Below are 15,651 nucleotides of genomic sequence, written 5' to 3' on the forward strand. Positions count from 1 at the left end.
TGGAGCCAGTCAGAGATTTTGATCGTCAGAAGGAACTGGGAAAGAAAAACACTAAAGGTTACAGTGCAGGTGAGGAGGGCATAATAATGCAATTTATCACCTGCTTATGAGGTTTGTTGCTTGAATATCAGCACCAGGTGGGGTTTTTTGCATATATTCCTCATCTTTTCCAGCAAAACATCATCAGCCTTCACAGTAGCTCAATGCGCCAGGATACAGGATACTGGCACTTCCCAATATATCAAATATAGACACTCACATTTTGCAGTAATGGTCATTACTCTGGGCTATTGTGCAAATAGGTTTGAATGGATCTTTTAAAATTCCACTTTAAACACTGCCAGGAAATGAGGAATGTGCGATCTGGTTGCAGGAAGAGCTGGGGAAAGGAAAATGTATTGTCCAAATGTGCATTTAGCTCAGAAGGGGCACTGAGTACTCCCAGCCCTTATGAGCAATACCATGAGATTAACTCACTGCAGGCTGTCAAGGGCTTGTCAATGTATAATGTTTAATTATATATATCTTATGTTATAATTACACCTCGTTAGAAGCTTGGCTTGTTCCATTGTCAAGGCATGCTAATAATTGCCATTTCTAGATAAACCATAACCAAATACAAAATACCTATTAGGCTGATTATCTTTGTAAGTGGAAAAGAATTAAGCTCAAATTAGGTTTGTTTGGGTTTTTTTAAGGCTGCTAATTATTTAATTTTCTTCTGCTTACTTCACCAGGGTTTTGCTGAGGATAAACATATTTTCTACCCTGGCTCTTAGCCAATGAAAGGAAGAAGATGGAGGGTAAAGCAGGAGAGAACCTTGGTCATTGATTTGTAGCCTTCATTGCATAAAGGCATAATAATTATCTATTCCTTTGTTTTGCATTCCTTAGGTAGGAAAAATGATCATTCCTAAGAAACAGGATTGCCATACCTGGTGACAAAGATCCAGTATAACCACTGCTGTTAGCTGGCTCTCAAGATTCCTGTCCAAGCCTAATTTAATTTATTTTTCCATATGTTGGAACTTCTCCCCATTTCCTGTTGTTACTCAAAGTGCCATAACTTGGGATTCATAGGTTGCTTTCATAAGTGTTTCTTAGTCACTTTTTAAAAAAGAAAGGCACTTTTAGATCCTTTATTTAGAAATGCAGCATTTAGTTTCCATTCCACTTGTAAGTGATGGAGAGAGGCTGATCCTTAGCTCAGGTGCTCTGCCCTCCTGCTCTGTGACCTCTGAAAACAGTCTTAGTAGAAAATGAAAATAAGATTTCCATTTAAAAAGTTGAATATTATTATTCAGTACTCTTTTTTTTTTTTTTTTTTAATAATATGGGGACCCTTCAGGTGTGTTAGCTCTTATGCAAAGGCACAGAGACTCATCAGGTCCTCAGTGGGAGTTATTTAAACATTCAATTTTTCTTGTGTTTTTGCTTCATAGGAATTGCACTGCTTGGCACCAGACACAGACCTGATCCTTTTTCTAGCTGGAATTCTCATCAGAAAGTCTCTCATACCTGTTCAAATGCTACTGAGAGCCTAAAATAGAAGCACCAAGGTCACATCTGTTCTGCACGCCGAGAGGAATGGGTAGGAAATTCAAGGCAATGGGAATGAAAAGGAATTTGTCAGTATTGTGGCGGCTACCAGTGGGAACTCTGCCTGTCAGCAGGGCATCATAATAATAATAAAAAAAAATCCAACTCAAAAACCCCCTCACCATATGTGGGTTTATCTAAGCCATGTCCTTACAGAGGAGTCATGGATGGAGAAGTGGAAATGAGCAATGGCAACATTTTGGCTTCATCACTGGAGTTTTTGGGAGGCTTTGCTGCATAATTTTTAAAAGGTAGCAACGTGCAGCTCCTCCATTTGTCTGGAGCTTTTCCACTGGTAGGATGGTGCCTGGAAACCAGCAGTGCTGAGTGACTGAGAGCCAGCAGCTCAACACTCTAATGGGGACAAGGGAGGACTTGCAGCAAAGCCTCAGGTGGGGTCATTGCATGGCTCTTGTGTGGGGATTAAATATATGGAATGTAAATGGGAACTAGGCCACAGCGGGCGTAAGGTGGGACAGAAGAAGAAGGCATGGTGTCTGAGGTTTATTTTAATTGGATCCTCCCTGTTTGCTTATGTTGTAGATGTCGGCGAACCCAATGGGAAGAATGATGATGTCTGACTTATTTCAGAAGGCTGAATGATTTCTTTATTATAATTATGTTATGATACATTAATATACTATATAAAAGAGGATACTAAAAACTACATGCTACTCTCTCTAACTATCATATCTAACTCTCTCCCAACTCGTGACCCTGTTCTCCAGAGTCCAGACACAGGTGGATCCGATTGGCCATCAAGCCCAAACAATCCACTGTGATCCAACCAGGCATTCGCTCTAGGTAAACAATCTCCAAACACATTCCACAAGAGAAAAACAAGGAGCAGAAATAGAAATTGTTTTCTCTTTCACTTCTCTCTGTGCACCTTTATAAAAATCCTGAGAGAGAGAGAAATGTGCTTGCCACATGCTTACTTAGCAGAATTTTGGGCATGAAGAAATAATCTTAGTCTCTGTAGAATTGTTGGGAGACCCAAGTGAGTGGGGGTGGTAGAAGAGGGAGGGATCTCTGACTTAGTCAAACCCATCTCTGTCGTATTTCTCCCGTCCTTTGCACTCTGTAAAAGCACACTCAGGTTTTCCTCAGGAAAAATTCCCTAAATTTAGGCCCCAAATTCATAGAAATGAAGATGTAACTGTGATTTGCAGGGCGTCTTGTCCTTTAATGATCAGATTTGATGATTTTAAAGGTCTTTTCCAGCCTTAATGATCCTGTGAATCCATGATGCTGCAGCCACATTACAACAGGGCAGCTCTTGTGTCTCAGGTCTTGGAGTGCCTTTGCTGTCCTCCCCTGAGTTCCTGCAACATCAAAACCTTGTTTACCAGGAAGCAAAATATCAGGAAGTGATAAAGCAGGACAAACCCTCAGGAGGCTGGGGAGCTGCAGGATAAATTTGGGGGCAGCATGGGCCTGCTTTGCCAACAAACAGACACTTTTTATGAGACAGTCCTATTAAATAATGATGACTCACTCTCCAGACAGTAATTTATTTATATGCCTTCTTTAATGCTTTGCAAATCACTGCTTTAAAAAATGTCCATCTGGAAGACAGGGAGGCTTGGGAGACAGGGAATCAGCTTGATAGAGGATCAGATTAAATAAAAATGACATGGAATTTGACAGCGAGGACATGTGGTTGGAAATAAAAAACACAACCATCCCCCAAGCAGAAATGCAGCCTCATTGCTGGGACTGGTTGCTGTAGCTTGAGAATCCAGGTTTTTACTGGATCCTGCGAGACAAAAACATTGAGGAAGATGAGAAATGAGACATTGGCTGATATTTAGTGACAGCATTTCTTCCAGTCTGAAACATTGATGAGCTTACATTTTTTCAAGCCAGAAGGGATTACTTTGATATCATAGTCTGAATTAAAAAACATAAAAAGAGATTCTGTGCCTTGTAAGAACAGACCAGTAGAACCAGTAAGAGACAGAAGATACTTTTAAATTATAATTAATATTGGAGAAATTGGTATGGTTCACACAGAGAGAATTAGCGTATCAACCACAGGGAGGTTTCAGTGCAGGTTGTAGCAGGTGTAACAGCCAGGGTTTGGTATCTGGACTGGCAGGAAGGTAAGGACAGGTGGAATAAACAAGGCTAAAATTCCTGTTTGATTTCTAATATTGCCACCAAGGATGTCCCATTCCTGTGTGCCTTGAGTCCCCAGCAGGGTGTGGAGGGCAACGTCCTCCTCGTAAGGTCCATTCAGTGTTATGGGTACTGATGCCTTAAGTTTTAGCTTTCATATTTTTCAGATTCTAAGCTGCCTTGTTGTGGAGCTCTGAGCTTCATACTAAGTGTTAGCAAGTTCTCTTCGCAGGGTCTTTAGACAAAACAATCCTTTTCCAGCTTGAGAACCAAGGACAACCATTACAAGCTTCAGGCCCAAAAAGCACAAACAACTGTGAATGGAAGAGAGCAGACAGGGAGGATGGGACTTCATAACCTGAAGCTGTAATTCAGCAATTAACCCCAATATGCAAATGGACAAAAAAATATAAAAAATGTAAGACCCCGTGACCAGTCATCCATTTTGTGACCATTTTGGTTCATCTCGGGTGTATCCCTGGCTGGGCTCTTGTGCTGCCCAAGGTGCATCCATAGAGGCCTTCTAATAAATCCCAGCTTTATTCTTTAACTCAGTCTAGTCTCTGTTCCAGATCAGCCTCTCAAAGCATCAGTACAAACTGATTTATAGAGGGCCAAAGTGGGGATTACCAGGGGTTTGACTCAGTTTTAAAGATGATGGCACTGAGTTTTAAACATATTAATGGTGCATTTAAAAATCTCCCCTTAACTGTAATTAATATCTAAGCATTTTAGGTGATTCTCTCTGCCACTGTCCCAGGCAGCTTCTCCATTCGCCTCATGCCTGTGACTTCCTGGACATTTCTGCAGTAGCTGTGCAGCCTGGAACAGCTCAGCTCCTCTTGGCATTTTACTTTGAGATGATTATTAACTGTAATAGAACCTGGGGTTTTTGACACTACTTCCATATCTGAGCACCTGCCTTAATCTGTGCCTGGGTGCACAACCTGCATTCTGAGCTACTCTCCCTGCCTGGAGCTGGTGCTTAAAGCCCTCACAAGAATTTTATTGTTTGCTGGATAGCACAAACTTGGCCAACTCCCTTAGAATAATAGACTCACTTCGACTGGAAAATACTTTTAAGAACACGGAGTCCAATTTTTCACCCAGCACTGCCAAAGCCACTCCTAACCCGTGTCCCCAAGTGCCACATCCAAGAAATACCTCCAAGAATAGGAACTCCACCATCATCCCGGGCAGCCTGTGCTGGGGCTGGACAACCCTTTCTGTGAAGAAATTTTCCCTATATTTTCCCTGGCAAAATGTGAGGCCATGTCCTGTTGCTTGTTACTTGGGAGAAGAGACTCCTTGTTATGATCTCATGTCAGGGAATTGCAGAGAGCCATGAGGGGCTCCCTGAGCCTCCTTTTCTCCAGGTTGAGCCCCTTTCCCAGCTCCCTCAGCTGCTCCTCACTCTTTTCAGAGGATAAATTACAGCTGTTCTGACAACCTGGCCAAACACCAGGACTGTCTATTGCCCCTCTTTAGAGGGGGCAGATGCTTCACTGCAGAATTAAACAGAGCCAAGGCCCTGCCTGGGGGTGGGTGCAGCCAGCCCCAGCCTCCCCTGCCCAAGCTCTCAGCTGTCTGGAGGTGAGCCAGCCCCTGTCAGGAAACCACAGAGCTCCAGGCCATGCATGGCTGTTCTCCTGCAGGAGCACTAATGCACTAATGGGGTTATGCAACTTCTGGTGGGGAGCAGTGAGAGGAGCTCAGGTCCTGGTGCGTGTTGACATCACCACAGTTTCTCCTCCAGTGTTCACACACTGATGTTTCCCTTCGTCTGGGGTTTCCAGAAAGCTCCTGAGATGCTTCAGTCTGAGAAATCTGAACTCCTGGGTTTTATCCCTCTCCCAGCCACTGACATTGAAATCCCTCTTGCCTTGGTTCACATTCTCTGCCTGTTCATTTCTTTAGGGGTATCCTGTGCTCCACTGAAGACTCAGAGGTCCTTTCATGGGAAGCCAAGTGCAAATGGAAAGAATGACTCATTATTAACAGAATTCTCCTAATTCCAGGGTAGTAAAGGAGCACAGACTGCTGTAATTTCCACAAATTAATATTTTCCATGTTCTTTCAGTTGTCAGGAGGACAGGGTAACACAACAGTTAAAAACATTTTTTTTTATAAATCCGGAGGCACAAAATCAACTGGTGCTCTAGATCTGGGCCACAACCTGCTTCCAGGTGACCACCTTGTCCATGGGTAAGTGGTTGTCCTTGACTGAAATCATTGCCTATATTTGCCTTTGCAAAACTTGCCACCTTATCTTAGGAAGCTGTGGGTTTTTAAGTGTAAAATTAATGAACCTCTGGAATCAGCTAATGCTCTCCATTGGCTATAGAAGAGGCACAGGTACTTGGCTTTCACTAAACACCTGCCCTAAATATCTGTGACCTGACTTTGAGCTTTAGATTTTGGCAGGAATTGGTGACTTGCTGCTAGACACAGATGTGCCACAGGGCTCTGATGTGCCACTGAATTCAGGCTTTTTTAAATTACCTTTAACATTTGATTAGATACTGTTGCTTCCAAAAAAAGTTACATCAAAATTAGGAGGAAATCAGTAGCCAGTGATCTTCTCACATCAGTTCTTTGCTCCTGTGACTCTAAACGTGTGGTTATTTGTGCTGAGTTTTTTTCTGTGAATTTCAGGGACAGAGAAGCATCCACTATGGAAAATGCTGTGTAAAACCTGTTTTACACATTGGCTAAGTCAGATCTCTGCCAGGTCTGTGCTTCTTCCATGCAGTGATACATCCCAGGCCTCAGCATAACTTGATTAATGCTGCATTTCTTCCTAACATTTCCATCAGCAATTCACATCAGTTGGCTGCAAAGTGTTCCACCAATAAATCCTCACCCAATTCCTGCTTTATTAAGTAGAGAAACATCTGGATTTGGGGCTCAGGTGTCCGTTTCAGGCCCCACCTATGGAAGGCAGGGCAGTAGGTGGAGGCACAACACCATCAGGAAGGGCTGCATGCCATGCAGCTGGGGGTGGGATTCCCCTGGGAGCTCTGGGATATCGCCCTTGGAACGTGTCTGGATGGAGATGGGGCAGTGTGGAGGGGCTGGCTCCTGCCACCTGCCTTTTTTGTCCAAATCCACACACCCAGGACCACACGGGACCCGAAAAACCGTGACCTTTCAAGGTGCAATCCAGTCACTCTCATTACGATTATTGCGCCGGGTGCTGCTATCCTCAATTTGTCTGCTTTTCTGCCTGTTCCTATCTTTTTATTTTCTCCCTGCTGTTCTTCTCTGTGCCTGGATGGCTGTGGAGAGCATTCAGTTCCACTTAGTTGTGATTTCAGGGAAATCCTTCTTGACGTGCAGAAGCAGCGAGGTTGGGGATTTTGTTCCCTGTCCTTTTTCTGAAGTGTGTGCATTTCCTTGCACGCTGCTCTGTTGACTGTACACAGGCTTTGCCCCTCAAGAGACAGGAAGGAATATTGTTTTGGTCTCCAGACACTTTGCAATGTCACAAGCTCTTAGTGCAACACATTTAAAATTTAGCAGTGAGAAAAATGAGGATATGTGTAGGATGGACTATGCAGCACAGCAACGAGTTCTAGTGATTTTCCATCTTAAATATGAGCTGCAGTATAACTTAATTATTATTTTTCTATTCTCTTCCCTTCGCTCCAGGTTTCATATCAGCATCACAGCACCATTCAATTCCTGCTTGCTGAGACAGCTTTCATTTGGGGTCAGAGTCAGGAATTCAGTGGATTTTCTCCTGTGTAAGACCACAGTGAAGAGGGAATCGCAGTTCCTCAGCCTTGGCTCTTTTTCCTCGGCTCTTTTCTAGATTTTTTCTCAAGGAACTTACACTTGAAGAGTCTGATGGATACCTGCTAATACGTTCTTGGTATATGTCTTAAAATTTAAACAAGATATGTAGATTTTAAAAATGGCTTATTGATAAATTAAATTATCTCTTCCATTGGAATGAGCTGTTTTTAAAAAGGAGAAATTAGACTGTAGAGACTGATGTGGTGGAAAATGGTCAAGGAGAGATCCAAGTTATAAAAATTCCACTGTATCAGCAAGACTGCTGCTGTTGAGAAGGTATTCTTGACCTGGTATTGGTAATTGCTGCAACATTCAGTAGAAACTTATCTTCCCTTCTCCCCCTCCAAGCAAATTAAAGAATCATTTTCATCTGCACCCATGAAACTGGTTTTGGTTTTTTACTTTGATAGATATTTTTCACTGCTTTTGGCCCTCTTTACACAAGGTCTAATAAAACCCTGGATAGCTGTAAATTCTTTAATTTATCAATTTGTTACTTACTCACTTTCAGTCCCTGCCTTCATCTTCAGCTTCCTCATTATCTACCTGGAGTCTTCTGTGTGCAAAACTTGATGTAAAAACATGCAGTTCCAGGCAGAAGGATTATGACACTTTTATCCGTCATTCTACCAGTCCAGCCCTCATCTTGAGCACAGTGACATCTTCAGCATTTTGAAAGAGTCTTTTCCTGATTTTTTTTTCTTGTATTCTCAGTTATCATTTAACTGAGAGGACAGAACACAAAACTCTATGGAAAAACAGAAAAGAAGCTGATTTCCAAGATTTCACAAACCATTTCATCTTGTTAGGAAAAAAAACAATTTTATTTATTTTTATAAAATAATATAAATTGGATTGACTGGGAAATAAGACAGGAGTCTCAGCAGGTTTATGTTGCTGTGATAATCTGAAGTTATTCAGCATTGTGGGATGTGTCTCCCATAGCCAACCAATATGTTTTTGGCAAATCACAAAATCCTTAAGGTTGGAAAAGACCCTGAAGATTATCAGGTCCAACCTTTGACCAAGGACCACCCCTCCCACTACACCATATTGTGAAGAGCCACAGCTTCTTACTCTCTAACCTCCCCCAGGGATGGTGACTCCACCACTGTCCTGGGCAGCCCGTGTCAGTGCTTGACCACTATTTTAGTGAAGAATTTTTTACTAATATCCAACCTGAACCTCCCCTGGTAGAACTTGAGAACATGAAATGGCTCATTAGGTGACATCCTATTAGAAGAAATGACTTTCTGTTCCCTGTTTGACCCACTCTGGCTCTTTCTTACATCACAAATCAAGGTAGAATCTCTCTTTCCTCACTCACATTTAATTTGAATTTCTTTCTTCTAGCAAACAAGAGTGTAATATTTTCTGTTTAATATCTTTGTTGAACAGGGCTGGCTAGAAGTGTGTGCACAGCTGCAGATGAGAAAACAGCTGCTTTGGAAGGCACAATTGACATCTCCTGATGGCTCCTTGAAGCATTCAGCCTGAAGCCTCCAGAATCACATTTGTCCTTTTGATGGCCTTGCCATGTCAATGCCTCACAGCCATCCCCTGACTGACCAACTCATCCTGTCATGTTTTCCTCTCAGCTGTTTGCTCTGGAAAACTTGAAGCTTTACTAGATTCATAGTTCCTAATCTCCAAATGTGTGACCTTATCACTTCAAAGTGTTAAATCTCATCCCATTTCTGTTATTCCAGTTCCCATTCAATTATTTCAGTAGACTGAAAGCCTCTGTGTAAGTGATGCCTCTTGTCATCAGTTTAATTCGTATACTCTCAGTTTTGCCAAGTTTATTAGTGAAAGCATTACCAAGACCATTGTCAGCACCCAATACTTGTAATTATCCTCAGAAAATCACATTTCTTCTTCAGCCCAGTCCACTGACATCCTCTTACTGCCTCTCATCCTCTTACTTACCTTGCAGCTACAGTTCCTCCCTTGTTCTTCCACTGAACTTTCGGTGGAACAACTTTTTAAAAATTTCACTTATATTTTAATGAGCTAATCTAACATCTGAACCAGAAGTTTCCAGGAGATGAGTGTCTGTGACAACAAAGAGCTCGTTTCCATATCAGTGACCAAGAAGGAAATGCTTTCCCTTTAGGATATCAAGGTTCCTAACTGGTGACATGTGCCAGGCAGAGTTTTATCCCCTTGGAAAGGCAGCTTTGAGTACGAGGTTGCATGACACATGTCTTATCTCTGAGGTTCTTCAAAAGGAACCTCTTCCATGATAAAAAGAATCAGACCTGAGAGACAAGGAAAGGAAGAGAGCTCCAATTCCTGGCTATGAGAACTGGTTTCCAGATGGGCTGCACAGTCTCCAGCCTTTCTTGAGGTTGGACAAAGTTTTGTGTGATCTCAGATTTGATCTTGCTTTGAGCAAAGACTCCTGATAGTCCTTCCAACCTGAATTTTCCTAGCACCCTATGATCCCACATATTATTTTACACCATCTTTCTAAAAATGTTATCTGACCTCCAGAGTATCCACATCACCAGCAGAGAGAAAGGCAGTTCTCCAAAGGCAAAGCTTCCTCCATAGAGACTCTCAGTTAAAATTAATTTACCTCCACTGGGGTTTTTTGGATAGATATGTTTTCTTAGTTGCAGCACTGAGAAAGTGATAAAAGTGAAAGGTGCCTGAGTACTCACTGTTGTTTTTACAGGAGGTTTGTTCGTAGTTTTAAATTTTTTTCCCCTATTTTCCCCACTATAATTTGACATGAAAAGCTCCTTTCACTACTCTGCCTAGAATTGTTACAAAAAAGCTTTCTGCATGTACATGTTCAGAGAGCATAAAATAAAGTGGCCTGAATTGCTGCGAACAAACCTCAAGCTCCTCACAGACACCCAGAACAAACCACCGTGTGCACATAACACACCACAGTGTCTGCACTCTTTCCCAGCCTATAAACTCTGACTGTGGAGGCAAAACATGGAAAAATATCACCATGGGATAAGGGGTTGCTGAGGCTGTGATTGCCTGGAGCTAAGGGCTGAAATTTCTCCATGAAACACTGAGACTTTTTTTTTTCTTCTGTCCTGAGGGCAATATTTCACTCTGCAGCTCCTCAAAACAAAAGGCCAACGAAATATTACGACAAGTCCCCCAGTGATTTTTTGCCACACAAACCCACATAGGCCCCATGGTTTTATTCCATTTCCTTTTAAACACCAGCTACTAATGAATAACGGGCAGGTTGAATGTGTTTCATATATGGAATAGAAAATAACTAGAAGAACAAAATGCTTAGGCTGTAAAGCCAAATAAGTAAAACTCAGGAAATACCACAGTTTAAGCTGTTCATGCAACTTGACCTCGACTTTGTTGTGGCTGGGCTCTGGGTTGCAGTTATTGCATGTTATTTTCCAAAGGCACATGTTGCAATTAGGCTGTTTCATTCTGCTTCTCTCTGCCCCCATTAAGTATCACATTTCCAAAAAAGCTCTGCTTATTTTCACTTGGAGTCCTCAAGCCTTCTTGTCCCTCTTGTCCTCAACTTCTGTCCTTCCCCAAAAATGAAATAAAATTAAATAAATCAATCAACCAACCAATGAAAGTAGGGATAAAGTACCCCTTGCACTTTTTTTTTTTTTCTGTGAAATTAGGCGAGTCAGGGGTGTTGCTTATTTCAATGTGGCCCTTGTGTGAGAAAGCTGTGTTTGGAATTAAGTGGAAGGTGGCAGTAGAAATCTTTACATTGGTCCACAGGTTCTTCTGGAAAAAAAACAGTGCTCTTCATTGGGAAAAGAAAACAGTGTTTTCCACTGGAAAAAACCAGTGCTCTCCATTGGAAAAAAACCAGTATTTTCCATTGGAAAAATCAGTGTTTTCCATTGGAAACAACCAGTGTTGTCCATTGGAAACAAAGCAGTGTTTTCCATTGGAAAAAAAAAGTGTTCTCCATTGGAAAAAGCAGTGCTTTCCATTGGAGACAAAACAGTGTTCTCCATTGGAAACAAAGCAGTGTTCTCCATTGGAAAAAAAAAGCAGTGTTCTCCACTGGAAAAAGCAGTGTTCTCCATTGGATTCCTGGGGTCTGGTGCTGCTGGGAGGGATTCAAAACTCCAGCAGTAGGTGCTGCTCTGGAGGCTGTGGTAAAATAATTCCCAAGGTTACAAAGGGTTTCTGACACTGGAGAGATGGGAGTGGAACAAGCCACTGAGTCACAGCCCAGCTCCTTAATTGGAAGACCATTCTGCCAATTTTCCCACATTCTTTCCCTTCTTCATTCCTACATAGAATGATAGAAACATAAAGTGATGGAATGGTTTGGATTGGATGGGAGCTGAAGGACAATCCATTCCCAACCCCAGCCACAGGCAGCAACAGCTTCCACTAGACCAGGTTGCTCAAGGCTTTGTCCAACCTGGCCTTGGACACTTCCAGGGATGGGAAATCCACAAACATCAAACACTGGGATTACCCCAGGGATGGGCATGTTACAAATGCACTGACAAATCATCTTACCCTTCTCATCAGACAGTTTATGAACCTCTTGTGAAACGACCTCTCACAGATTTTTGAAAACATTTCCCTCTCCATTAGCTTTCTTTCTTGGCCTTGTAAACACATATGGAGGGAATTAATTTTACACAGTTATTGTCTGTCAGTTACTACTTTATGCATCATGAGGTTTATTTCGAAAATTAGGGTGCTGCTCCTTCAAGCGTTAAGCAGATGTTCACTGCTCACAGTGAAGGCAGCCCCCTGAAATCCATTAAATTATTTGTGTGTGGGAGGCTGAACAAACCTGCCTGCCTTTGCAGGAGCAGGGACCTCTTAGCTAAAAATAATGCATGTTTTGGATAAAAGTCCAAGATTTCCAGTTAAGACAGCTGGTCCAGAACTTGTCATAGAGATACTGTTTGCTTTTTTTTTTTTTTTTTTTTTTTTTCCCTTCAGTGATCTCCTATTAACCCTATAAAGGAAAAAGGGCAGCAGATAGACTTAGACACAGAAATAGCAATGGCAATTTGTCTGTTTATGTTCATACAACCCCAGCATATGGTGGCATATGTTCTCTTCCCCCAATCTGATTAAAATTGACTGAGAAGAGAGATATGAATATTTTTTTTTCTTGTAGGCATCACATATTAAAAGGTGACAGCTCTATCATATCATAGCAGCAAACCTTTGCCTGATGCCTGAGTCACACATTTCTCCAGGCTGACAGAACTGTTATTACTCTTGCACTTTTGGACACATGTGACCACATTGTAGACGACATTGATGCTCCAATATGTTTAGGAATTTGTACTACCTGCACTTTGTTTATGTCATTTTGGAGCTATTTCCATGCTGAGTTCCTTAGGATGGAGTGTAGACCCATTTAAACTGTTCCTATTAATGACAACCAATAATTTTCAGACACTTGAATGCATGAATATTTGGTTTCTTTCAATTAATTTTTTGAAATAAGCAAAGAAAGAAAGTTTATGGCTTTTTTTTTTTTTAATATGATAAAAATGACAGAGTAGTTTGGGCTGGGAAGGACCTTAAATACCATCTAGTCCCAACTCCCCTGCTATGGGCAGGGGCCCCTTTCACTAGAAATTTCAAAATTTGAATAACATTTAATATAGATTTTGGGTTTTTTTGTTTGTTTTTTTTTCTGTTTGTTTTTTTTCTGATGGAAACAGGGCAGAACTGGAGCAGATCCCAAATGATGTCCCATGAGAAGAATCAGTCTGTGTTACTTAAGTGCTTTGTGCCTCACTTTCCTCATTTGCAGAGTAGAAATACTAATGACAGGGGTTTGGAGACATCCAAGCAAAGGCCAAATTTGTATTTATGCAGGAGAGGAGACTCATTTAACCCCAGCTGTGACTCAATATGCTTTGGAGATGGGTGAGGAGAGCACGGAGCCTTCCCTCCCCACTCAGGAAGGGCACAGCACCCCGAGCCAAGCCAAGTGCACTCCTCCTGCACTGTCAGTTCTGCTTTTGATTTCACCTAGAGCATTTCTAATTCCCTTGATTAGTGCAGCTGAAATCCAGCTGGGAGCCCCTTCTCCTCCACTCATGCCATGACAGGACTGAAATCTCTGCTGGTCAGGGTCTTCAGCTTAATGGTCCGTGTTGAAATCACCTCTTGACTTCTGGCAGTGCCAAGAGCTTTGTAAATCCTTTGTCCCAGGGATCCTAACAGAACACACTTCCCTAAACCTTTATATTTATAACAAAGGTCTTTACATCTCTGCCAAATTCAGCTTCTTCCACAAGCTACACATTCTAATTCTTCATGAACATCAGGTTTCTGGCCCTGGACTGCAATTGCAGATGTAGAAACAATTGCAACTACAAAGAAAACCCCAAAACAAAACCAGAAAAAAAGGAAAAGAAAGACCATTTTCTTTTCCATGCAGGCTTATTAGACATCTACCTATGCTAAATGATTCTAGAGTGAGTCCTCTTAAATCAAGCACAATTTTTCTCAGGTATTGATTTGTAGGAGACTACAGTAGAAACTGATGGCATAATTTGACTGTTTAGGCCTGAATGTTGTTTAATGCCTTTGAAATGAAGGAGGTAGTGAAATAAGGATTTTGGGAGGGAAACAATAAGAAAACAATAGGAAAAACTGATTAATATTGTCATGCCAAAATAACTTCCTTCAGGGGACAACAAACTGTGTTGATGTACTGTGTGTACCAGAAGCTGAAAGGATTTGTGGAGCTTGGGAATTCAATTGCTGCTTTTTCTGGAGTGACTTTCATATCCTCCTTCTCCCTCACCCCTAGTCAGGAAACCAAGTTTGTTCAGGGGTTTGGAAACTGAGATGCTGCCTACTGAAGTAATTTGTGCTATAATATTTGTTAAGTCCAGGTTGAGTGGGGCTTGGAAAAACCTGTGATGGTGGAAGGTGTCCCTGCCCATGGCAGGGGGTGAACTGGATGGTCTTTAAGGTCTCTTCCAACCCAAACCATTCTGTCATTCTATGATTAAATTTTTGATGTGAAGAAGAAAATCTTTCCTGGACTGCCAAGCACATCTCTGCATGTTTCCATTTATCTTCATCTGTTTCTTCGCAGTTGATATTGTTGAGCCAGGGACGGGTGAAATTACTTGTACGATTTCGGAAGGCAAATGAGCGTTTATTCAAAAGCACCTCTCTCTTTTATAGAGAACATCATGAACATTAATTCCATTGGTCTTAAAGTAAAAACATTTCACCTGATTGGTACACTGGACTTAGGTCAGTGTGGTAGAACATATCTATGAGCAATATGGATGGAAAGCAAGGTAACAGATTGTTTACATTCCTCTTGGACTTTTTCCCAGGCTTAACCTGGCAGAAATCTTTCTCTTTTTCTCTCTGACTGAACTGAGAATATCCACACACAGTCAGTCGACCAAAAATCAGGGGCTTGATTCTGTACAACAGACAAAAAAAGTAACACTCAATTAGGCAAAGCACTGCAAATGAGGTGGCAAGGACCAAGGGAGAGGCTCAGGCAGTAGATGGTCCTGCTTTGGAGACATCTGAACTTCTTTGAGTTCTCCTGGAGAACTTCAGAGGCACATGAACTCAGAGGCCTCAGTCTGTAACCTGGCACAGCATCAGGCACAGCTAATTGAGTTGAGGTGCTAAGGATGGGAGATCACCTTGAGGTTCTTTGACTTTTTGGTTTGTTGTCTCTTTGCTGAGGGGTTCAGGCAATAGCAGACCAGACTTCTTCCTCTGCAATGACAAAACTCATAGAAGTGAAAAATGAAATATTTTCCTGCTTATGCTTTTTTTTTTCCTCTTTTTGTTTTTCCCTCTAAAAGAAGAATAAAGCATTGAAAGGAAAAAAAAAAAAAAAACCAAAAACCTCCCTCCAAGCCAGGACACTGTAGAACCTGATATATATCCTCCAGCAGATTAATGAACCCTTGGGTCAAATTTTAAACCTTCCCTGCAGGTGGTGACCATTTCCTCATGCTTTTACAACCAGATTTTCCCATTTGTGCCTAAAATTTTTATTTCAAACCTTTACCCATTAAAGATACAATTGAAAAGACAAAATCAAAGTGAGTTATTCTTGTGAAATGACTAATGTGATTAGTGTTATTGTAAAGAAGAGGTGGTGGAACTGCAGTTTTGATCTCTCCCTACTTTGGGAGCCATAGACAT

The 15,651-nt window shown here is 41.7% G+C and overlaps 1 long non-coding RNA gene across 1 annotated transcript; it reads right to left on the reverse strand.

Annotated features, from left to right (window-relative positions):
• Positions 1–6,891: 6,891 nt before the first annotated feature.
• On the reverse strand, positions 6,892–9,755 carry LOC137473490 (uncharacterized). Its single transcript, XR_010998849.1, has 3 exons — positions 9,448–9,755; positions 8,020–8,074; positions 6,892–7,154 (listed from the first exon to the last, which is right to left on the reverse strand). It is a non-coding gene; the product is annotated as an uncharacterized lncRNA (long non-coding RNA).
• Positions 9,756–15,651: the final 5,896 nt, after the last annotated feature.

Source organism: Anomalospiza imberbis, chromosome 4, assembly GCF_031753505.1.
Source record: "Anomalospiza imberbis isolate Cuckoo-Finch-1a 21T00152 chromosome 4, ASM3175350v1, whole genome shotgun sequence".
Taxonomy (NCBI): Eukaryota; Metazoa; Chordata; class Aves; order Passeriformes; family Viduidae; genus Anomalospiza; species Anomalospiza imberbis.